Source organism: Triticum urartu, chromosome 1A (genome assembly GCF_056163025.1).
Source record: "Triticum urartu cultivar PI428250 chromosome 1A, HENAU_Tu73, whole genome shotgun sequence".
Classification (NCBI taxonomy): domain Eukaryota; kingdom Viridiplantae; phylum Streptophyta; class Magnoliopsida; order Poales; family Poaceae; genus Triticum; species Triticum urartu.
In genome coordinates this window covers 379,880,273-379,905,372 of record NC_141873.1, presented here as the reverse complement: position 1 = coordinate 379,905,372, position 25,100 = coordinate 379,880,273, and the positions used below count along the sequence as shown (strand labels likewise).

The 25,100-nt window shown below is 47.6% G+C and overlaps 1 pseudogene; it reads right to left on the bottom strand.

Moving 5' to 3' along the window:
- Positions 1-2,783: 2,783 nt before the first annotated feature.
- Positions 2,784-6,732, bottom strand: LOC147991320 (uncharacterized; annotated as a pseudogene).
- Positions 6,733-25,100: the final 18,368 nt, after the last annotated feature.

Here is a 25,100-nt window from a genome sequence, read left to right as displayed (position 1 = left end):
TTGGAGGTGATGTTGTTTTCCTTAACAATGATTTGTTATGGAATTTTGGCTAAATGGTGAAATATTTTTAGCAACTTTTGCGCAACTTCATATTTCACGTGCAAATTGAATTGAATTCAGTGAAGGAGTTTCAAATGAGATATTGATCAAAGTGACTAAGCACTGTCTTAGCAAAATGATTAGCTTGAACTCAGAGATTACTGTAGCATGACATTGGGGGTGTTACAGTGTGGAAAGCCTTGCCTGTGCGAAAGCTTGCCAACCAAGTGAAAACTGTCAAGGCAAATCCGACCAAAAGCTAAATCTAGGCTGAAAAGATTGTCTAGATGGCTTTGGATGGAAAAATGTTCTACACCAAAGTTGTGTGCATCATCGAAACAGTCCACTTTTATTTTGGAGTCATCATCATCTGAGATAGTACACATCCTGCAAGTTTGCTACAAAACTCAGACAGACAGGAAAAGTGCATGATCAAGTCTGACTAGAAGTTAAAGATGGCCCCATAGGGTATTAAAGATGGCCTTGAAAAACATGGAAGTTGTTCGCCTCGTCGAAACAGATAAATTTACTTTTGGGCTCATCTTCATCTGGGGTCGTTTGTGGCTTGTGAGACTCAAAAACCGAATTGTTGTCTCGGACTTACCCTAATTCCGAGTTCGGGTAATTTTGGAAAGGTTTGGACGGGATTTGGAGTCCTTTTATTGTACAGGAAGTCCAGACACCTCATAAATAGATGAAAGGTAACGGACGATTAAACAACACACAATTGACATATCAATATACTACTTTTTCATCTATGTTTTATCTCTCCATCATTTTTCTCTCTCGTTCTTCGTTGTTCCTCGAGTTTGAGAACTGCGAATCCCGAGGCTCTAGGGGCGAGCGAATCAACCTAGGGTTGCCCATAGCCGCCGCACTCCCCTCCCCGGCGGGATCGCTCCACCGGAAAGCATAAGTGCTCCTGCCCAGGTTCCACCTCGAGACGGCGGTGCTTCACCCCGGAAGTCTTTCTCTATTTTTTCTAGGGCAAATAGAATCATGTAGGAGAAGATGGGCCCTAGAGGCATGCTGGTGGAGCCAGGAGCTCACCAGGCGCGCCCTAGGGGGGCCCCTGAGCTTGTTACTATTCGGTGGCTCCCTCCTGGTATTTATTCCGCTAGTATTTTTTACATATTCCAAAATAATTCTCCGTAAATTTTCAGGTAATTTGGATTTGTGGAGAATATCTATCTCTATTGTAGCCTTTTCAGGTACAAAATTCCATCTGCCGACAATCTCCCTCTTCATGTGAAACTTGTAAAATAAGAGAGAAAAGGCATTAGAATTGCATCATAAAGTGAAATAACAACTCAAAACATAATAAATAACGGTAGGAAAACATGATGCAAAATTGAGTATCACCTCCAGTCACGAGAGCCTGGTGAAAAAGCATGATGCCCCCATGTTTGGTTTTGGTAATTGATGACAATCCCTATGGACTAATGGTTGTACTGAGTTATGTTTGAAGGGTTTGTCCATAGACATTGCTTGTAGACCATTCATTGGTTTCAAGGTTACAACAAAGGAGATTATGTGTTGACCAATGTGCTATTTAAGTAGTTATCCAAAGATTGGTCATGTGAGTGTTGAGCATATTGCAAGCATGTATTGAAGAAGAATATTGTGTGAACATTCATGTTTACCTTCAAGACACCATCTTTATGAGGAGAGAAGATTGGATACAAGGTTGATCAGGACTAAGTACAGAAAGTAGATTCAAGTTGATCAACACACAAAGCGTAGAAAATATACCGAGTGGGATAAATTATCCCATGGTATGATAAGCATTGTCCATTACGCTTTATGTACTAACCCATTGGTTGTGTTTGTTTGGGCTTCAGTTTCAACAGATTCAGCTGTGGGCTTGTTGTGCTGGGAAAATAGCTGTGCTGAGGAAACAGTTGTAGTGAAGGTTAGCTGTTTGGCACTGCAGCTGTGAAAACGACTGTGAGCTGGTGAAAAGCCTGAAATGCCCTTAGAGCATTGAGATTAGTGTAACATGTTGATTCAGTGTTAATAGATTTTTTAAATGGTATTTTGACTGACAGGGAATGATTTGTTTTTTTTTTGACAGAAAGACTGTAAGGGAACCCCGTACAGTATAATTGCAACAAACCCAAATTGCAAGTACCATGCCTTGAACGTGGGTGGGTGGGAAGGCATCAGCCCCTTCCCACCACTAGGCTATGCCTTAGTCTGCAGGGGGCAGGGAATGATTTGTTCTATGGTAATGCATAAAATATTTCATAATAATAATTTTCTCACTTTCTTGCTCATATATACATATAATGTTAGTGAGCAAAAGAATTATGATGTCACATCGCTAGTCCATGCAAGTCACAGTTGCCCATACAATACAAAAGATAGTCCATATAACTAATAATCCGTACAAAAGAGAGCTAAAGGATTAGACTGTCCATATAACTAATAATCCATTCATATAATTAGAGGTCCGTACAAATACTGATCTATGTAGCTTGTCACGCAATAAACAAAGAGCTCGCAATCCTATCTTGCATGTTGTTCATGTTGCCTTCATCAGATGAAGTGGGAACGACATCGCCAAGCAAAGGTGTTGACCGTGAGACTGCATGCATGTAATTTTCATTATCATCACATTTATCAAACTCTTTATCCCGTAGCTTTCTGTCCCTGATGAAATTGTGAAGTGTCATACAAGCACTGATAATCATCGTCTAACTTCCCACCTTGAAGTGTGGCACATCCCTTAGGATGCGCCATTTCTATTTGAGCACACCAAATGTGTGTTCAATCACATTCCGAAGAGAAGAGTGAAGATAATTGAACACCTCAAATTTACCACTCGGTGGGCGGTGGCCAGACCGAATTTCAGCAAGGTGGTAGGTTGTCCCTTTGTAAGGAGCTAGATATCCCACCCGGTTAGGATAACCAGAATCAACAAGGTAGTACATATCTACATCCATCGAGAATAATTTTGAGCACATGTACAAATTAATACAAACAATCTGTACAAAATTAGAACACTTGATTTGTGTACCTTCAGGAGGTGCAGGATAAGTAGTAGCATACTTCAATACACTATGGTGGAAAATCCGTGTGTCATGTACCGACCCCGCCCAACCGGCAACGACAAAGGTAAATCTCATGTCAAAGTCACAAACTGCCAACACATTTTGACTTGTGTAACTATGTCAACCCATATAGTTGCAGGTCTCTTTAGCGGGAACTATAACGGGAATGTGAGTTCCATCAATTGCACCAATACAACCTTTGAAGTGAGGCCAGAAACGTTTGCCCCTAATTTTTGGATGCACATCTGCGAATGTAGGATCTCTAGGTTTGACTAGATCATGAGTGGCGCGCGTTGTTGCGCCCGTCTATTATTACACTATGTAAGAAAGGTTTTGGTATTGCAGAAGTTGTGATCAATGCAAGATTTTTCAGTTTCATATAAGATCACAGAAAAAGCCATGATTATGGATAAAACAACAACATTATTGTCATTCATATAACCATAACTTGCATGTAAGGAAATATTGTAAAATAGAAGCAAACAAAGGTTTTTTTGAAAGATTGACAAAGAATGAGATTCCTGATCAAGTAGACCAATATGCCAAAGGAGAATGGTTTTGTTGCCACTCTAGCTAAGTATCTAAGCACAGGCACATTGTCCCAAAACCTGAAAACACATATAAAAAGAAACCATGAGGAAATTTATAGGAGCAGAAATATGACCCTCGTACAAGGGACCACTCTTGCGGTAGGATGAGTAGATGGTTTGTTAAATGGATGAACTGTAAGATAAAGAATATAAAGGCAGTATAACTAACTTATATTCCAACAGAAGACAAAAAATTACACAAATACACATAGAAGAATGGCATATGAATTGACAACGTTAATTAACTCTCTTACAGCTCAAAGCTGAAGCAAAGTAACCTGAATCGAAGCAACACAAGCAAGAGCGCTAACAAAACAACAACCCACTCCCAGCCCATGTACATCTATCATGTCATGTAAGTATTACATTTATCTTCAGTGTAAACAAATATCACCCCTCCAGCACAAAATATAACCTTTCATGGTAACCATTGTAACATTTATTATGTATCGATGACTAAAGCTTATAGTGTCGACCTCAACATAGTACATGGATGGAAAATGGGGAACATACTTCAATATTATTTCAGGTGTATTAAAAGAAAACAGATGCCTGTCAGATCATAATTTATTAAAACTTGCAAGGCTGCAAACCTCAAGTGTTATCCCTCTGGTTGGGTGCTAATCAAAGCTTCGAATGATCTATCTGATAAGCTAGAAAAAATGTTATAAAATTTGAGGTCTAAGATACCTGAATCTAGCTACTGTCTGGTTAGTACAGAGTGCAAGATGAAAATTTAAACAAAACACTGAATTAACAATCATCCGCGAAGGCATAACTAATTATTCTAAATCACATTCTTAAAAACCTACAACCTTAGTAATGAATCAAAATCTAACACCCACATTGTTGAGAATTATCATCTAAAAGATTATTATTTTTGCTGGGAGATCTAATACATCATTAATTGAGAATTACGGTTATAAGTCAACAAAGAACTAAACCTAATGAAGACATGCAACAATGTCAAATTATACCAGGTGAGTTGTTGTACAAAACATCATCATCACATGCTGCAGCCAATACAAATTTCCACAAAATAAAGGGAGTGACTGAACCACAAAATCGAATACATGAACAATCTGTAGCACATAATTAATTACCAAGATCATCACCGTGGACAACTGAAACCTTGCCAATTGCCATGGTACCCTCCTGCTGGCCAGCACGGCATCACATCCTTCTCTTCCGCTCCATGACACCACTTTGAGCTACCATGGTAAGCTTCTTGCAACAGTGTAGTGGCGGGGAAGGCTGATGTGGTGCTTGAGACATGCGAGGACTTGAACTCCCTACAGGCTACAGCGCTGCCATGAACAGGTCGCTAATCATTTCAACAAATACAAAAAACCTAGAAATTAGGGTAGAACAAAGCAAGATGGAGAAGGAGTTACCATGATGAGGTCTTGCCTTCTTGCCTACCCTCGTGGCTGATAACTATCATGCCATCGTTGAGGCGCCAGCACCTGCGACCCAGGGCGGGTTCCATTGAGGCAACCTCGGCGAGGGCGTCATCCTTATCACGGCAGACCCGCTACCAAGGGCTAAACCGGACCTGGCACCATCTCGCCGCCGCCGCCATCGCCACTGGCCTTGGTTAGGGTTAGCGCTTACTTCGGCGGGGTGCTATGCTAGGTGGGATGTTTGGCCCAATTAACCAGGTTAGTCCAAAAAAGTTACGGGAGTAGCTGCCCTCAAGAAGATGTGGGGACATGAGCGTTCAGGAAAAAAAAACACTTCGCATCCAATGGCCAGAGACGGCCATAACGTGAAATCGGATGGCTTCAAATGCTAATAGCATGAGGGAGCTTCTAGGGTGCCCTGTTATAATGTCTTTAAATGATGTCTCCTCCTAGAGAATTTACACAGTGCAACACATGATTGAACTTCCTATGGATTGTTTCACTTGACCGAACAAACCGATCTTCGGCTTGGCGAAATGATTGAGGGCCCCCAAGCATCCATAAGAACATGCCTAGACTTTTCAATGAGTTCATCTTGCTAGTTGACTCCAAATGGTAGTCAATCACTAAAAGACCATGCAAACTCAAGAAAACATCTGGATACATTCTAAACATTTTGTAGTAAGATTTAGGACGTGCCAACTTTTCCATAACCCATTCATGACCAGTTTGTACTGCAATCCTCCTAGGCTGCCTATGTTGCTTATTCAAACAAGTTTTGTTGTAGTGCATAGCCATTTGACCCAAGGTTGCAAGATCAGTACTTAACTTGAGCAAGTTTTGAAGTTGTACTTTATTTATGTTAGCATCATCATCATCACCACCTCCGCCATCAATTCCATCAGTCTACAAATGGAACATGACAACAAGATTAGTTGTCATATCCATTATTCATACATATGGGAAAATAGCATTCAAATAAGCAAATGGTTCATATCCAGCAAAGCCAATAGTTCACACATGAATGGTACAGACCAACAACATAGCATAATCCAAGCATTCAAATAAGCAAATGGTACAGACCAACAACATAGCATAATCCAAGCAAAGAACTAAGCAATTATTCTAAACGAGAAGTTACATAGCATAATCATGCGCTCTCTCGAGCCAATCAAACCTTCCTTCCTTGGTCTGAACCGATGCAAACATTTCTCTATACTCAGCCTTCATAAATAGCATGCTCGAAGAGAAAAAGAGAGGAGTTCCTTCCTCAACTCCACATTCATGAACCATCTCCATTGCCTCATTCATACTAGGGCCAACCAGGGGAGGGGGAGGAGCAACCAGAGGAGGGGGAGGACGAGCCATGCTGGAGCTAGATGCTTCTTTTATACTTTCAACCGTTACACATATCACATCACTAGCCTTCTTGTACATCCGAACAAATGGGTTCTTCTCATCTTGAGCACAAAAATCATCTTTACAGGACTTGGTCTTTCGTTGCTTCTTTGCTTTTGCTTTGATGACTTCATCATCATCCTCTGCACTATCAGTGTCACCACTAACATCCTCCTTGTCCAATGGTATCTCACCGGGGATACCTGACTCGGCACCGGTGACATGACGGTCATCAAACATGAGGTCCATTTCAGTGTAACACCCACGATGCGGCTATATCTCCCATGTGTCGGAGCACGACTTAGAGGCATAACTGCATAGTAGGCATGTCGTGAGAGGGGTAATCTTTACACATCCCATGTACTGAATAAGAAAGGGATAAAGAGTTCGCTTATAATCGCCACTTCACACAATACATAAATATAGCATTACATCATCCAGAATACAAACAAGGTCCGACTACGAAACCAAAATAAAAGAAGACCACCCCTAATGCTTAGATCCCCGATCGCCCCGACTGGGCTCCACTCTTGATCAAAAGGAAAACTAAACAACACAATGAACAAGATCTTCATCAAGCTCCCACTTGAGCTCAGCGGCGTCATTTGCAGTAGTATCATCGGCACCTGCAAATGTTTGGAAATATCTGTGAGCCACGAGGACTCAGCAATCTCACACTCATGAGATCAAGACTATTTACGCTTATGGGTAGGAAAAAGGTAGTGAGGTGGAGGTGCAGCAAAGCACTAGCATATATGGTGGCTAACTTACGCAAATGAGAGCGAGAAGAGAAGCAAAGCATGGTCGTGAACTAGAAGTGATCAAGAAGTGATCCTGAAACTACTTACGTTCAAACATAACTCCAAAGCCGTGTTCACTTCCCGGACTCCGCCGAAAAGAGACCATCACGGCTACACACGCGGTTGATGCATTTTAATTAAGTCAAGTGTCAAGTTCTCTACAACCGGACATTAACAAATTCCCATCTGCCCATAACTGCGGCACGGCTTTCGAAAGTTCAAACCCTGCAGGGGTGTCCCAACTTAGCCCATCACAAGCTCTCACGATGTAACGCCCACGATGCGGCTATATCTTCCACGGGTCGGAGCACGACTTAGAGGCATAACCGCATTGTAAGCAATGTCGCAAGTGAGGTAATCTTCACACAACCCATGTAATACATAAGGGAAAGAGATACATAGTTGGCTTACAATCGCCACTTCACACAATAAATTAATAAAGCATTTCATCATCCAAATACAATCAGGGTCCGACTATGGAACCAAAATAAAAGAAGACTACCCCAAATGCTACACGGATCCCCGAACGTCCCAACTGGGCTCCACTACTGATCAACTGGAATGAAACAACACAATGAACAAGATCTTCATCGAGCTCCTCCTTGGGCTCGGTTGCATCACCTGCACGATATCATCGGCACCTGCAATTTGGTTTTGGAAGTATCTGTGAGTCACGGGGACTCAGCAATCTCACACCCTCGCGATCAAGACTATTTAAGCTTATAGGAAGGGTAAAAGGTATGAGGTGGAGCTGCAGCAAGCACTAGCATATATGGTGGCTAACATACGCAAATGAGAGCGAGAAGAGAAGGCAAGGCACGGTCGAGGAACTATGATCAAGAAGTGATCCTAGAACAACCTACGTCAAGCATAACTCCAACACCGTGTTCACTTCCCGGACACCACCGGAAAGAGACCATCATGGCTACACACGCGGTTGATGCATTTTAAATAAGTTAAGGTTTCAGGTTTTCTACAACCGGACATTAACAAATTCCCATCTGCCCATAACCGTGGGCACGGCTTTCGAAAGTTCAAATCCCTGCAGGGGTGTCCCAACTTAGCCCATCACAAGCTCTCACGTCAACGAAGGATATTCCTTCTCCCAAGACAATCTGATCAGACTCGGCATCCCGGTTACAAGACATCCTCGACAATGGTAAAACAAGTCCAGCAACACCACCCGAATGTGCCGACAAATCCCGATAGGAACTGCACATGTCTCGTTCTCAGGGCACACCGGATTGTCCAAACTTTCGGTAGGCCAGCCCAGAGTTGCCCCTGGTGGCCACCGGCGGCTGACAAGGTGGACCAACACTCAGAGGAGCACTGGCCCGGGGGTTTAAATAAAGATGACCCTTGAGCCGACCGACCCAAGGGAAAGAAAAGGCTAGGTGGCGAATGGTAAAACCAATGTTGGGCATTGCTGGAGGAGTTTTATTCAAGGCGAACTGTCAAGGGGTTCCCATTATAACCCAACCGTGTAAGGAACGCAAAATCCGGAAACATAACACCGATATGACGGAAACTAGGGCGGCAAGAGTGGAACAAAACACCAGGCATAAGGCCAAGCCTTCCACCCTTTACCAAGTATATAGATGCATTAATTAAGTAAGAGATATTGTGATATCCCAACAAAATATCCATGTTCCAACAAGGAACAAACTCCAATCTTCACCTGCAACTAACAACGCTATAAGAGGGGCTGAGCAAAGCGGTAACATAGCCAAACAACGGTTTGCTAGGACAAGGTGGGTTAGGGGCTTGGCTTATCAATATGGGAGGCATGATAAAGCAAGTGGTAGGTATCGCAGCATAGGCATAGCAAAAGAGCGAGCATCTAGCAAGCAAAGATAGAAGTGATTTGGAGGGTATGATCATCTTGCCTGAGATCCCGCAAGGAAGAAGAACGAGTCCATGAGGAAGACAAACGGACGTAGTCGAACGGATCCTCACAAACGCGATGTTATTAGAACTAACCCGAAGAAGCAACATCGGAAAAAGGCAAACAACATAGTAAACAATCATCACATAAGCATGGCAAGATGCACAACCAAGTATGATGCATGTCCGGTTTAAATATGCATGACATGGCAAAGTGCAACAACCAAAACTACAAATTAAGTGGAGCTGAATATGCAACGGGTTGCATATTGACGGAACACCACATCAATTATTTAGTTCTCTCTCGGTTATGTACCCAACAATATTAAATGTTGTTAAGCATGTCAAGAGGTGAAACATAAAGGGATTATCTATCTAAACAATTTAAATGGGGCCGGATATAGCAAACAACAAATCCGGTAAATCCACATATGCATTAGTAAATTAATGCAAACAACAATTTAAACCATCTTAATGTTGTTCACATGATGCAGATGACATGATCAAGTTTATGCAATTTTATTAAAAGTTGACAAGAGCAATGTGAAGCATTTGTCACCGTGGTGGAAAGGAAAGGGGTGCCACGGCAACGATAACAAAAACGGTGCCACGGCAGCGTTCCGATTCTGGTAACTCGATTGAGATACCGATGCAAAGGAGAAGTGTGTGGTTGCGTGCAGAAGATGGTGGGGTGCTCCCGGATACCGGGTGTCCCACGAGTTGGCGACAAGGAAACGAGTGACAAATTGGACACGGTGCAAACACGAGCATCTCAAACATCGCAAGTATTCGTTCACGGACGTCGTCTCGGGGTTATACCTTCGGAGCGTGCAAAGGGGACGGTTCTCGTTCGTAGAGGGAAGTAGGCGTTCTCGCAACGGCGGTAGTGGAAGTAGTCATTCTCGCTTCGTAGATGTTCACACTCCGTAGGTGTTCGGGGTCAACAAGGAACTTGCCGTCCACGGGTCTTTGAGGGTCGACGGTACATGTTCTGTAAATGTTCGAGCGGCGGTAGTGGTACACATTCACGAAGTAGGTCGTACACGTCGACGGTCTTATCGGAACCTCGTCAACGTTCGCGATCCACCTTGGCGATCCGAAGGGGTACTTGGCGTCATGGTACTTGGGTCTTCGGACTTGCCAGTCTCGGTTCTTGCGACGGTAGTTGTACAAGGTCGTCGTAGGAGGTAGTGGTACTCGCGAACTTGTCGGATCCACGGCGACGGTAGTGGAACCTCACAGATTCGTGGTCTCCGGGCGGTCTCGGTCTTGACGGTGGGGTACTTGACGCATCCCGGATATGTAGTTGTACTTGATGAATCCAAAATACTTCTGCTCGGCATGGGTGCAACGGAGGCATCGTCTTGCGTTTCGAATCTGGGTCATGTTCGTATAACCGTTCGCATCAACGAAAAAAGGGCTTGGTCTTGAGGTGCTCGGTCGTGGGCGACGGAGCACACGGTGGACAAGGAGGCAGGGCACCCCTGGCCTTGAGGTCACAGCGGAGCTCGGGTCAACGACAACAAAGGTAGGGGCGCGCGGCTGGAGGCGCTGGGAACAACAGCAGGCGGCGGCAGCGGACAAGCGAGGCGAGGCGGAAAGCTGGTGGCGGCGCTCCTGGTCCCAGCGGGAGGAAAGAGGATCCAGGAGCTGCTCGGGAGGCGCGACGCAAAGGGAGGAGAGGAGGCTCCAGGTTGGTCGTGGCCTCGTCGGCCGGCGGGGTGGAGCTCTGGCGGTGGCTGTCCTCGGCCAGGGAGGAGGCAGGAGCCTGGGAGCGCGGTTGACGACGGGAGCGACGAGAGGGAAGGCTGCATGGAGGAGATACGGCGCCTAGGAGACGCAGGCGAGCTTGATGACCAGGGCCATGGTCGCGGGCGCACGAGGAAGAGAAGAAGAAGGCGAGCGCGAGGCAGATGCAGGTCACCATGGGAGGCCACCAGGAGGCGGGCGGAGGAGTTGAGGCCTCTTGAAGGTCGAGGTCGCTGGCGGGGGCCTGGAAGTTGCCGCTGGAGGGCGCGCGAGGAGAGAGGGTGAGGGATCGGGGCTCGAGCGATGGAGGGACCGAGAGGGAGATCGAGAGAAAGAGGGGGTCGTGCCTGCGTGCGTGTGTCTCTGACGGCGCAGGAGGACGAGGGCACGATCAAGGGGAGTGGGGTGCGCGCTAGGGTTAGGAAGGTTCGGTGGGCTTTGGCCTTGGGCCGGCCCAGTAGAGAGGGAGGGGCTGCTCCTAGAGAGGCCGGCGGCTGGGCCTTAGGCCAAATTGGTGGGAAGGAAAAGGCCAGAGGCCTGGTCTGCTGTCTCTCCCTCATACTTCTCTTTATTTGCCAAAACAGCAAATAACAAAGAAAGAAAATGAGAGAAAAAAAGGTCGGAGAAGGAATTTGGGCACGGGGATAATTTCCCCGGACTCACAAAAATGTGCACGGTCAAAGAAAAGTAGGAGTGGACATGATTGCAAGAATTAAATTCAAAGTCATTTGAATTTAATTGAAAAGGTTTGAACAAGGGCTAGGAATTATAAATGTCCAAAAATGTTGAGAATTTAGGTGGAGCTCCGGAAAATGACGAAAGGATATATGGCAAAGTTATAGGCCAAGAGTTTGTGATGACAAAGGCATTGAGATTTATTTTGCAAGTGTGTTCCGGTTAATTCCAACAAATGAAATATTTAATATAGCTCCCTAATATCGGGAGGATATGTTATAAAGAGAATCACCATGTGAATTCCCTCGGTTTAAATGGATCAACGATCCATGCCATTTATTTAGTTGAGTTGCAAAAGATTTATGAGATAATGGCATGATGACATGATGCAATGCAAAAATAAAAGGGCAGGCACAAATGAAACACACGGCGAAACCCGGAACATATGGAAGTCTTCTCGCACATCAGTCTCGGGGCGTCACACACGGTCAACGAAGGATATTCCTTCTACCAGGAAGACCCGATCAGACTCGGAATCCCGGTTACAAGACATTTCGACAATGGTAAAACAAGACCAGCAAGACCACCCGCTGTGCCGACAAATCCCGATAGGAGCTGCACATATCTCGTTCTCAGGGCACACCAGATAAGCTAAGTGTACAGGAGCCGACGTAACCCAAGTTGCCAAGGGATGGCCCCGCACGGTGCTCTAGTTTGGACCAACACTCAAAGGAGCACTGGCCCGGGGGTTTAAAATAAAGATGACCCTTGAGTCTGCAGAACCCAAGGGAAAAAGGCTTAGATGGCAAATGGTAAAATCAAGGTTGGGCCTTGCTAGAGGAGTTTTATTCAAGGCGAACTGTCAAGGGGTTCCCATTATAACCCAACCACGTAAGGAACGCAAAATCAAGGAACATAACACCGGTATGACGGAAAACTAGGGCGGCGAGAGTGGAACAAAACACCAGGCAAAAGGCCGAGCCTTCCACCCTTTCACCGTATATAGATGCATTAAAGTAAACAAGATATAATAATGATATCCCAACAATATATCCAAGTTCCAGCAAGGAACAAACTTCATCTTCACCTGCAACTAGCAACGCTATAGGGGGGCTGAGCAAAGCGGTAACATAGCCAAACAACGGTTTGCTAGGACAAGGTGGGTTAGAGGCTTGACATGGCAATATGGGAGGCATGATATAGCAAGTGGTAGGTATCGCAGCATAGCAATAGAGCGAGCAACTAGCAAGCAAAGATAGAAGTGATTTCGAGGGTATGGTAATTGAGGGAGTCCTGGATTAGGGGGTATCCGGACAGCCGGACTATATCCTTTGGCCGGACTGTTGGACTATGAAGATACAAGATTGAAGACTTCGTCCCGTGTCCGGATGGGACTCTCCTTGGCGTGGAAGGCAAGCTTGGCAGTACGGATATGTAGATCTCCTTCCTTGTAACCGACTCTGTGTAACCCTAGCCCCCTCCGGTGTCTATATAAACCGGAGGGTTTAGTCTGTAGGACCAACAACAACAACAATCATACCATAGGCTAGCTTCTAGGGTTTAGCCTCTTCGATCTCGTGGTAGATCAACTCTTGTAATACTCATATCATCAAGATCAATCAAGCAGGAGTAGGGTTTTACCTCCATCGAGAGGGCCCGAACCTGGGTAAAAACATCGTGTCCCCCGTCTCCTGTTACCATCCGCCTAGACGCACAGTTCGAGACCCCCTACCCGAGATCCACCGGTTTTGACACCGACATTGGTGCTTTCACTGGGAGTTCCTCTGTGTCGTCATCGTTAGGCTAGATGGCTCCTTCAATCATCAATAGCGATGCAGTCCAAGGTGAGACTTTTCTCCTCGAACAGATCTTTGTATCCGGCGGCTCCGCACTACGGGCCAACTCGCTTGGCCATTTGGAGCAGATCAAGAGTTACGCCCCTGGCCACCAGGTCAGGTTTGGAAGCTTAAACTACACGGCCGACATCCGCAGAGACTTGATCTTCGACGGATTCGAGCCCCTGCCGAGGGCGTCGCACGGTCACGATGAGCATGATTTAGCTCTACCATCGGACAGTGTTTAGGAGACCGCACCGGCAACCGCTCCGACCCTCAATTCGGAGCCAATTGCGCCATCCATGGACGGGTGGATAGACCCCGCCACGGAGGCTGCATTCCCAGCGGCAATCGAGCCGAGTATCGACCTTACCCTTCACGGGAGCCATGACGCTGAACTATCGAATTCTTCCCCGGCCATGGACTCCGAACCGCCTGCGCCCGTGCCTATCGAATCCAACTGGGCGCTGATCATGGAGTTCACCTCCAGGATATCCTTCAGCACTCACCCTTTGGCGACATACTGAACTCATTAAGGTCTCTCTCCTTGTCTGGAGAGTCCTAGCTGAACTATGGCCGGCATGCGGACGACGAAGAAATTCGCCGACCACCCACCACCCACTTAGTAGCCACTGTCGACGATTTGACCGACATGCTCGCCTTAGACTCCAAAGACATCGACGGTATGGACGACGATGCAGGAGACGAACAGGAGCCACTACCCACAGGGCACTGGACGCCCACTTCATCATATGATGTATACATGGTGGACATACCCAAAGAAAACGACGACGAGGAACGGAAGGACGCGGCGAAGGATCGTTCCCTCGAGAAGTAGTCAAAGCGGCGGCGTAAGCGCCGCTCCAAATCCCGCCTCGGCAGAAACAGCGATCATATAGACCCAGCGATAGAGCAGGGTGAGCCAGCAGACGACAAACACGGCATTGAACCACCGTCCGACCACGGCAACACGGAGAATCAAACCGAACAACCCGACTCTGGTGAAGATAACAGTCCGGATGACATCACACCGGAAAGGCACCCGGAGCAACAGAATACCCATCAATGGCTTGTTGCCACCGCGGGGAGTCTGAAAAAGCAGAAGCAAAGGCTCAGGGCTGCACAAGACACACTCAGAATTAGAAGGAGTGAAGTACTCAACACTGCAACAAAGTACGGCGGTAGTCGCCACACAAAGAGCTACCCGAAGCGAAATTTGCTACCTGAATTCGATGAGGAGGCCTTAGATCCCCCGCAATCAAAAAACAAAACAGCCATCCGGTCGGATAGACAACCTCGTGGCCAACATAGAGCGGCAAACGACGCCGCACACAAGCCAGTACGCGATCCACGTGAGGGCTCGCATCAAAAGGACGGCACAACCAGATCCATCTACGGGCCAAGCAAGCGCGCTCCAGCACGCAATGCAACACAACAAAAACCCAAACACCACAGTACACCCAAATACAGGGGTGCCGCACACCCCCTATGTTTCACCGATGAGGTGCTGGACCATGAATTTCCAGAGGGATTCAAACCCGTAAACATAGAGGCGTACGATGGAACGACAGACCCTGGGGTCTGGATTGAGGACTACATCCTCCATATCCACACGGCTCGAGGAGACGATCTCCACGCCATCAAGTACTTACCCCTCAAGCTCAAAGGGCCAGGTCAGCACTGGCTTAAAAGCCTCCCCGAAAACTCCATTTGAAGCTGGGAAGAGCTCGAGGACGCTTTTCGGGCAAATTTTCAAGGGACCTATGTCCGACCACCAGATGCAGACGATTTAAGTCATATAACTCAACAACCTGGAGAGTCAGCCCGAAAGCTTTGGAACAGGTTTCTCACTAAAAAGAACCAAATAGTCGATTGTCCGGACGCCGAAGCATTAACAGCTTTCAAGCACAGCGTTCGAGACGAATGGCTTGCCAGACACCTCGGCCAAGAAAAGCCGAGAACAATGGCAGCATTAACAAGCCTCATGACCCGTTTTGCGCGGGCGAGGACAGCTGGTTAGCCCGATGTAGCACCAGCGACCCAAGTACATCCGAAGTCAGGGATGGAAATGGGAAGCCACAACGCAGCAAAAACAAGCGCCGGAATAAAGAAGACAGCCCGAAGAGCACGATGGTAAACGCCGGATTCAGAAGCTCTCGGCCAGGTCAGCAAAAACTGCCCTCCAAAGGCAACAGAGACGAACTATCCAGCCTGAACAAGATTCTGGACAAACTATGTCAGATCCACAGCACCCCCGATAAACCTGCAAATCATACCCATAGAGAATGTTGGGTCTTCAAGCAGTCCTGCAAACTCAACGCCGAACACAAGGGGCAGGATACACCAAGCGAAGACGAGGACGAGCCTCGCAAGCAAAGCACTGGGGAACAGAAGAAATTCCCACCAGAATTCAAAACAGTAAATGTGTTACACATGATGAAGGGGAGAAACAAAGCGGCACTCGTAGAGACACATGCCCTAGGGCCTATCACCGCGGAGTTCTTCCACTGGTCGTCCCAATCGATCACCTTTCACCATCAGGATTACTCGACAAGTATCCAGCATGCAGGATGGGCTGCCTTGGTGTTAGACCCAATAATTGACGGATACCACTTCACACGAGTCCTGATGGACGGCGACAGTAGTTTAAACCTGATATATCAGGACACAGTCCGCAAAATGGGGATAGACCCAACAAAAATTAGCCATAGCAATACTACCTTTAAAGGAGTAGCGCCAGGCCCAGAAGCCCATTGCACGGGCTCCCTGCTACTAGAGGTTATATTCGGCTTTCCCGATAACTTCCGCAGCAAAAAGTTAACCTTCCACATCGCTCCGTTCCAAAGTGGCTATCAAGCACTACTCGGACGCGAAGCTTTCGCTCGCTTTAACGCAATACTGCATTACGCTTCTCTCATGCTTAAGATGCCCGGTCCACATGGTATCATTACAGTAAATGGAAATATTGAGCGCTCCTTGCGTGCGGAAGACCGTGCGGCTGCCTTGGCAGCTGCACACTAGACGACCTCACCAACTAGAGCATCTGACAGGTCGTTAAGACCACGGACACGGTTAGACGAGTCCGGTGTAACTATATATAATTGATACAGGTTTGATGGCTATACCCCTATAACAATACAAGGGGCTCAATGCGTGTAAACAAGTGACAATTAGGCTCAACTTTACTCATCTTGAACTGTACATGGTTTATTTAGTATAACCTACCTTTTGCACGACAACTTTTCAACTAAGTTCCTCTCTTTTACAGATGACCATCGTGCTACACCCGTCCAGGATATGGCACAATGGAGACACAGGCGCAGACATGCAGCAGGGACCCGTTCCAAGGATTCTTTTTAGATTAAGACCCTGCGTAAACCTTTTTTACTGCCTCTTGTTGATACACATTCCCCGGATTCTCGGTACAATTGAGAAGGATGCTGACGTATTGGCATGTGGCCATGTCAGAATATTGCACGTACCTGGACACCAGGGGCTTATTACAAAGGGCACTGTTTAGCCCGGTTTACATCACAAAGACCGAATACCTTAGGGAGTGTTCGGCGTCGCGAATTTGGCCTTATATGCATCAGCTCCGAATCATGTCTTTGGTCAAAATGTTGGGTTTGCCCGGCTCCTGTGTTTTGCTGCCTTACGTTCCGCTCTATCGGCTAGGGCGGCACCAGGAGAACTACTACGATTGTGCCCTGGTTCATCCGGACGAGCACCTCAGTAGAGAAAGCCGAAAACTGACTGTCATGATATACCGTGAGACTAGTCAACCACTCGATGACCTAGCGGAATCTTCGGGATTCCTCCGCCTTAACGAAGGGTCGTTTCCCGGCCAGGCATGTACGCGCCCCGAATTCGGATGAGCGCGGAGCCACTAGGGGCTATATAGTAGCCCCACTATCAAACTCCTCTGGCTAAGTGAAAGTGTTAAAGTGTTATAGTCCGATTGCCTAGATCGCTGCGCTATCACCTCCTTAATGGACCAAGACGTCGGATCAAGTGTGAACATGCGTCTTCTGCGAACACCCCTGCATTATATGCGTGGGGCTGAAGCCGACGACTGCCATCTTTCAGGTTATATACATATATACATAAACGGCCGCACAGGAGGTATTATAATTCTTTTAGGCACAAGTATAAAATAGCCTTCACAACTCAATAAAACATTGTTTTTCAATGGGAATACATGTCATTAGAACATAATATTCTTCGAGCACTGCGCTTCTATTGAACGAGCACCCTCAAGAACTTCTCGAAAGTAGTGCTCGGCAGGTACTCGGCTCTCGTCCAAATCTTGGGCTGCAATGGCGGTGGCCTCCATCTCCGCCCAGTATGTCTTCACACGGGCAAGGGCCATCCGCGCACCCTCTACGCACGCCGACCTCTTCGTCGCGTTGATGTGCGGCACCGCACCAAGGAACTATTGCACCAAACTAAAATAACTGTTCGGCTTTGGTCTTTCCGGCCACAGATGATCCACAACAGACCTCATGGCGAGTCCAGACAATCTATTCAGCTCGGCCCATTCGGCCAACCGATCAATCAATGGAAGCGGACGCTCTGGAACGTTAAATTGTGACCAGCACAGCTTTTCCACTTCGCGATCTTTTTGATCTCGGAAGTATTCGGCCGCATCGGCAGCACTCGCCGCTAAGTCTAGATATGCGTCCGCAGAACTCCACAGCCGGTCCAAAGGGGCGTATCGAGGATCTCCAAACTTCATCCGCAGCATAAAGGGCTTCCCAGCCGCGATATCCCCGGCTTGGCGCAGCTCCTCCTTCATCGCTCTCATTGCAGAGCGGGTGTCTTTGATCGCCATCGTGGCCTTCTCCAGGTCTGTCCTCTTCGCTCAATCTTCCTTTTCAAGAAGCTCATAACGGTTAGTGGCGTTCTTCAATTCCACAGCCATCCTGGCTATTTCCTCCTAGCTTTGGCAGTGAGCAGCCTGTTTGGCTTTCAGCTCCTCGATTGCCTTTAGGGCAGCCGCATCGCTTTTCCTGGCTTGTTCTTTGGCTCGGGCAAGTTCCGCCCGAAGGTTCTCCACGGCCGCAGCTTCATCTGCATTCACACACATGTTATAGATACTGGCATCATGCTCCTCTTCCCATGTGTCACCGGAGGAATCACATACCCTATGCCTCGTCAAGCCACTTGTTGACAAGTACGATGTCGGCGTCTGCCATGTCAAGCTGCCGCTTTAGCTCGGCAAATTCATCAGTCCGGCTGGCCATCGGACCCTTCGCCACCTGCATATTAAGGCGGCATGATTATTCCTGGGACTATGATCCTCTGTGCGATGTCGTCTTCGACAGCCCCCCAGAGTCTCAGGGGCTACTATCTACACAGGGCACATCTAAAAATGTGCGGTACTATCAAAAATGTACATCATTTCGCATACCTCAAAACTCGTCAGTAGACTCATAAAGGCTTCAGGCAACCCGCTTTAATCGGACGAAATCCTTTCAATCACCGTACCCATCAATGTGCGGTGCTCTTCTGAGATAGCCGCTTGCTCTAGCAGATCCCACAGTACGTCCGACCATACACCAGACGGTGTCGGACTCTTTCGATTGCCCTCTTCAAGAGCCGGATACTGAGGACTTCGGGTGGCCATAGGATTACCTTCTGGTCTTGCCGGATAAGGAGAAACCCTCCGCGACGACACCTCGGGGTCGCCCGCCTCATGAGGTGGTATGGCAGGGGGAGGCGTTTCGCTCTCCATCATCTCTGGAAGAAGATCCCCTGAAGACGAGCTCTGATGAGAAGGGCTAAGATCCGAACTGCAAGATAAATGCTTCGGTTATTTTCCTTAGAAGTAAGGCGAGATATTTTCATTATTAAGTACCCTTTTACTTTAGTGGAGGGCTGATCCCCTTGAGGGCATAGTGCGGCCAGGGTATCCCCCAGGGCAGGACCCTCCGGCGAAGATTTCTTCCCCCGTTTGGGGACCATGGTCTCCGGATCCTCAGAGGCGTTCCTCTTCCTTCCCTGCGGAGAGGAAGTTTTAGTTCCTCCTCCCCGATTAACCTCCTTCGCGGAGGCGCTAGCCTCCTTGTCCCCCCCCCCCTTTATCTTCTCCTGAGGGCGCTTGATAAGGCGCGATCTCCAGCATCCTGGTTAGCACAGGATTTGGTGATGTCTTAGGGAGGGGGGCCGGACATCTGATCAACTTTGCCTTTGCTATCCAATCCTGGTCAAAGAGCGGATTTTTTAGGGCGACATTGCGATAAACAAACGGACAGTGTGTTCGGATGCGGGGCTACTTACTTGGGTATCCGGGCGATTGCAGCTCAGACCTGCATCCTCAGTGATGTCCGGACACATTACTTGTGGTCCGAAGAACAATTTGTACATCTCCTCGGGCATCATGCCAAGGAAGTGTTGAATAGCTCGCGGTACTTCCGGGTTGAATTCCCACATGCGAAGGGGCCGTCGTTTGCAAGGCTGGACTCGACGAACTAGCATAACTTGCACTACCATAACCAGACTGAAATCTCTCTCAAAGAGATCTCGGATACGGCTTTGTAGTATTGGCACGCCCTTGGCTGGACCCCAGCTCAGCCCCCTGCTAATCCATGACGTCAGTTGTGGTGGGGGCCTGAGCGAAAGGTGGGGGCAGCTACCCGCTTGGCACTTCTGGGAGCTGTGATGTAGAACCACTCCCGCTGCCACAATCCGGACACCTCTGGGAAGCTACCCTCGGGCCATGGAGCGTCAACAATTTTGCTTATTAAAGCGCCTCCACACGCTGCGTGCTGCCCCTCGATCATCTTCGGCTTCACATCGAAGGTCTTGAGCCACATGCCGAAGTGAGGGGTAATGCGGAGGAAGGCCTCACATATGACAATAAATGACGAAATGTGAAGAAGGGAATCCGGGGCCAGATCGTGAAAATCTAGCCCATAATAGAACATAAGACCCCTAACAAAGGGATCCAGAGCGAGGCCTAGTCCTCGGAGGAAGTGGGAGACGAACACGACGCTCTCGTTGGGTTCGGGAGTAGGGACGACCTACCCTCGGACGGGCAGCCGATGCGAAATTTCGGCGGTCAGATATCTGGCCTCTCTCAACCTCTTGATGTCCTCCTCCGTGACAGAGGAAGGCATCCACCGACATTGAAGGTTGGATCCGGACATAGTTGAAGGTCCAAAGCACCTGACCTGAGTTTTGGGTGTTAGAACTCGAGGTGGGGGAAGGATTTGATTGAGCACGAGAGGGGAAAAAGAAAAAGCCTTGTCCCCTTTATAAAGAGGGTGAATATCAAGCGTCCTCCTCATGGCCGTTTGGGACTTGCCTAAGATCCAGGAGTCCTACCAATAGGCATGGTTGGGTTACCCACGTCCGTATTGATGAGAATCCCATAATAAACGGGACACGATCTCTGCTTTGACAAGACATGCCAAGGAAACCGCCTCGCGAAACATGCTGAGATTGGTTATGAAAAACGATTCGAATAAAGACCTGGCTGTGGTGTGATGTCACACTACGGGGTACGTCAGCAGATTAGATTTATGGAAATATTATTCTCTCTATGGTGGCATGTGGAACTTGTTTTGCAGAGCCGGACACGATCCTCGTGTTCAAAATCTTCTATGAAGTATTCGGAGGAGGAACCCGCCTTGCAATGCCGAAGACAATCTGCGCGCCGGACTCATCGTCATTGAAGCCTAGTTCAGGGGCTACTGAGGGAGTCCTAGATTAGGGGGTATCCGGACAGCCGGACTATATCCTTTGGCCGGACTGTTGGACTATGAAGATACAAGATTGAAGACTTCGTCCCGTGTCCGGATGGGACTCTCCTTGGCGTGGAAGGCAAGCTTGGCAGTGCGGATATGTAGATCTCTTCCTTGTAGCCGACTCTGTGTAACCCTAGCCCCCTCCGGTGTCTATATAAACCGGAGGGTTTAGTCCGTAGGACCAACAACAACAATCATACCATAGGCTAGCTTCTAGGGTTTAGCCTCTTCGATCTCGAGATAGATCAACTCTTGTAATACTCATATCATCAAGATCAATCAAGCAGGAGTAGGGTTTTACCTCCATCGAGAGGGCCCAAACCTAGGTAAAAACATTGTGTCCCCCGTCTCCTGTTACCATCTGCCTAGACGCACAGTTCGGGACCCCCTACCCAGAGATCCGCCGGTTTTGACACCGACAGTCATCTTACCTGAGATCCCGCAAGGAAGAAGAACGATTCCATGAAGAAGACAAATGGACGAAGTCGAACGAATCCTCACAAATGCGACGTTATCGGAACTAACCCGAAGAAGCAACACCGAAAAGAAGCAAACAACATAGTAAACAACCACGACATAATCATGGCAGGATGCACAACCAAGTATGATGCATGTCTGGTTTAATGAGGCATGGCATGGCAAAGTGCACAAGCAAAACTACAAGTTAAGTGGAGCTCAATATGCAACGAGTTGCATATTGACGGAACACCACATGACTTATTTAGTTCTCTCTCGATTATGTACTCAACAATATTAAATGTTGGTTAACATGGCAAGAGGTGAAGCATAACAAAACTATACTATCTAAACAATTTAAATGGGGCCGGATATAACAAACGACAAATCCGGTAAATCCCCGTATGCATATATTAGATTTGGTACTGTTCTTCCCTAAACACAATTTTAGAGTTGTTAAACATGCAAAGTAAGGCCACCATGTTAAACTAGGCATTTTTCTACCCCATTTACATATATAATTTATTAAAATCGGAGCTACGGTTATTTAGTTATGAATTAAAGCATTTTAGCATGTTATTAGAGCAAATTTAATCAAACAGCATTTTAAACATTTTAAACATGGATGAAAGTTGGAAATTGTGAAACTAGATGAAATACTAAGCATGTTGCATGTTGAAAACATTTTAATCCGATGCACGGTTGATGATTTATTAAATGCATGATCTAGAGGGGCTTTTCTGTAAACTGCTGTCTCTGGAATAAATGATAAAATCGCCAAAACGAAAAAAAGGTGCATGCCAAATCTGGTGGTCACTGGGGAGCTCACCATGGGCCTAGCCCAGTTCGGAAGCGGAGAAGGCCGGCTTAGGCAGCAGTTGGGCCGGCCTGCCTGCGGCCCACACGGGCGCTGGATCTGGGCCAGGGGCGCAGGATCTGGTGGCCCAGCGAGGAGGCGAGCGAGGCTGAGCGGTCATCCACCTGTGCCCGTGCACAACGTAGAGGTCATGGCAGCGGCGAACTGGGTGGAGGCAGCAGGTCCAGGAGGTTGGGGACGGGCGCCGGTGGCCGGAGCAGACCAGATCCGGGTGCGGCGGCCCCATTTCCGGCAATGGTCGAAGGGATCTGGCGAGGGTGAAGCAGATCGGCGGCGGTGCTCCACGGGATTCCTCGCAGAGAGAGAGAGAACGACAAAGGGTGAGGTTAGAGAGAGATCGAGGAGGAGGAAGGAGGGTGCGGGGTCGCCGGTACTCATCTCCGGCGATGGCGGCGGCAGATGGTGTCGTCCAGTGGGCGGCAGCAAGCGCTCCCAATCCCATCGGGATCGAGCGAGAGGGAGCGAGAAGTGGGAGGAGTGGGGCGGCTCGGTTGCTTGCAGGGCGGCGTCGGGCCAGATTCGGCCCGCAGCGGGCCGCGGACGGGCTTCGACAGGCCCGAGCGGTGCGGGGAGGTTGATGGTGACGTGGCGTGATGGGGATGGTGGAGAGCGCCTGGCCGGCGACGGCTGGCCAGTTGGGTGGCGCCAAATGGCGGCGGGGGAGCGGTTGGGCGCGGAAACTGAGGAGGGGGAAGGCTAGAGGTAGAGGAAGGGTAGCTAGGGATGTCCAAAATAGGAAGGGGAATGGCTATATGTAGCAGTTTTAGCTAGGGTTTGGGTTTTAGGGGATTTGAGGCCGTATCGAAGCCATTCGATCGCCATCAGACGGTTCGAAGCGGAGGGGGGTAGGTAGGTGGGCTAGATGGACTGTATAGAGAGATAGACTGAGAAGAGAGGAGAGAGAGAGACAGAGAGAGAGAGGCCCGGCGGCTGTTTCCAGAGACCGAAAACGTCCGACGATAGACCCGCTATATTGCCGCTATAGTTATCCGTTGGGGCATCAACGAACTCCGAATGCGATGAAACTTGGCAGGCGACCTACTAACAACATAACAACACTGCATGCCAACTTTCAACCCATTCCGAGAACAGTTCCCGGCCGCTTATAAAATAATATTTCGGACGTGCCGCGGGCGCGTGCAAGTGTGGTTGGGCTCAAAACGGACAGCGGACGGAACTGGGGGAACCCGGACGAATGCAAGTTTTGAAAACATGACGATGCAATGCACATGATGACATGGCAAGATGCAACATGCAAGCAAAAGACATGGCAACGACAGTGAATAACTGGAAGACACCTGGCGCAACGGTCTCGGGGCGTCACAACACTCCACCACTACGAGAGGATCTCGTCCCGAGATCTAGGATGGCATCGGAGGGAAAATGGAAGAGGAAGAGGAGAGGTAAAACTAAGTTGCTTCTTTGACAAACGAGTGAATACAAGAACCTTGATAGGTTGAACAACTTGAAAGAAGGAATACAACGGAGATGAACAAAGTTTATAACTCTCCGTTAGAAAAGGGGAACAAGGAACATTACGAGAACCTTGTAGGTTGAAAGACAAAAGAAAAGGATTGCAATGGACAAGAAGTACATGCAAACACTCCGGTAGAACGAGATGCACAAGGAACGATATGGATCAATTATGACAACACTCCGGTTGGAAATGGAAGGTAAAGAATATGAGCTTGGCAAAATGAAAGCACTTGGATGAGAGTCCGGTTAGAAGAGGAATAATAGACACAACACTCTGGTTAAAAACAAAGTAGAGAAGGAATAAGAATGATATAATTTGGACAGCACTCCGGCTGTAAACGAAAGGAATTAAACATGACCTTGACAAAACAAGATGATGGGTTGAAAAAAAGCAACAACACAATGCCTCCGGAACAAATGTAAGAATGGAATCAAAAGAACGAAGGAGAAAACAACATCTTCTACCTCAAATGAGCTTGAACAACATCTTTAGGAGAAGGGTCGAACGGAGTTGTTGGAAAATCCACAACGAAAAGAGTAAGCTTGTTGTGGGATTAAGGAAAACATCTGAAAAACTTGAGGTGAAAACCTGCCACAAAAGAAAAACAATTGCTTGCTTGAGAGCGGCAGAGAGATGAAAACATCTTTCATCGCGAGAATAGGAGGAAACTTGGATCATCGATAAACACCATAAATAGCAACATTCCCAATGGAAGGCTTTAGGTGAAATCTATACCAAGATAACTCCAAGGAAGAAGGTGATGGTTTTAAATATCCCATTCCTGAACTTGTGAATCATGAAACACACAGAAATTGTCAAAAATGACATAACACCATCGCAAAAGATAAGGTAGAAAGAATTGCACTTCGGAATGCAAGATGAAGAATACTTGAGCTCCTCTGAAAAGAATCTCAATGAACACTTCGAGAAGGAATTAAATCCTTGATGAGTCATCATGTAGAGCCTCCATGAAGAACTTCGGTAATAAAAGGATGATCAAACGGAATGAAGGATGAAGAGAATAAGGTTGAAGCCTTGCAATCATTAAATGAAGCTTTGCGACGAGATACGTGGAAACTTGGAACTTCGGAAAAGATAGATGAACAAATTAAATAA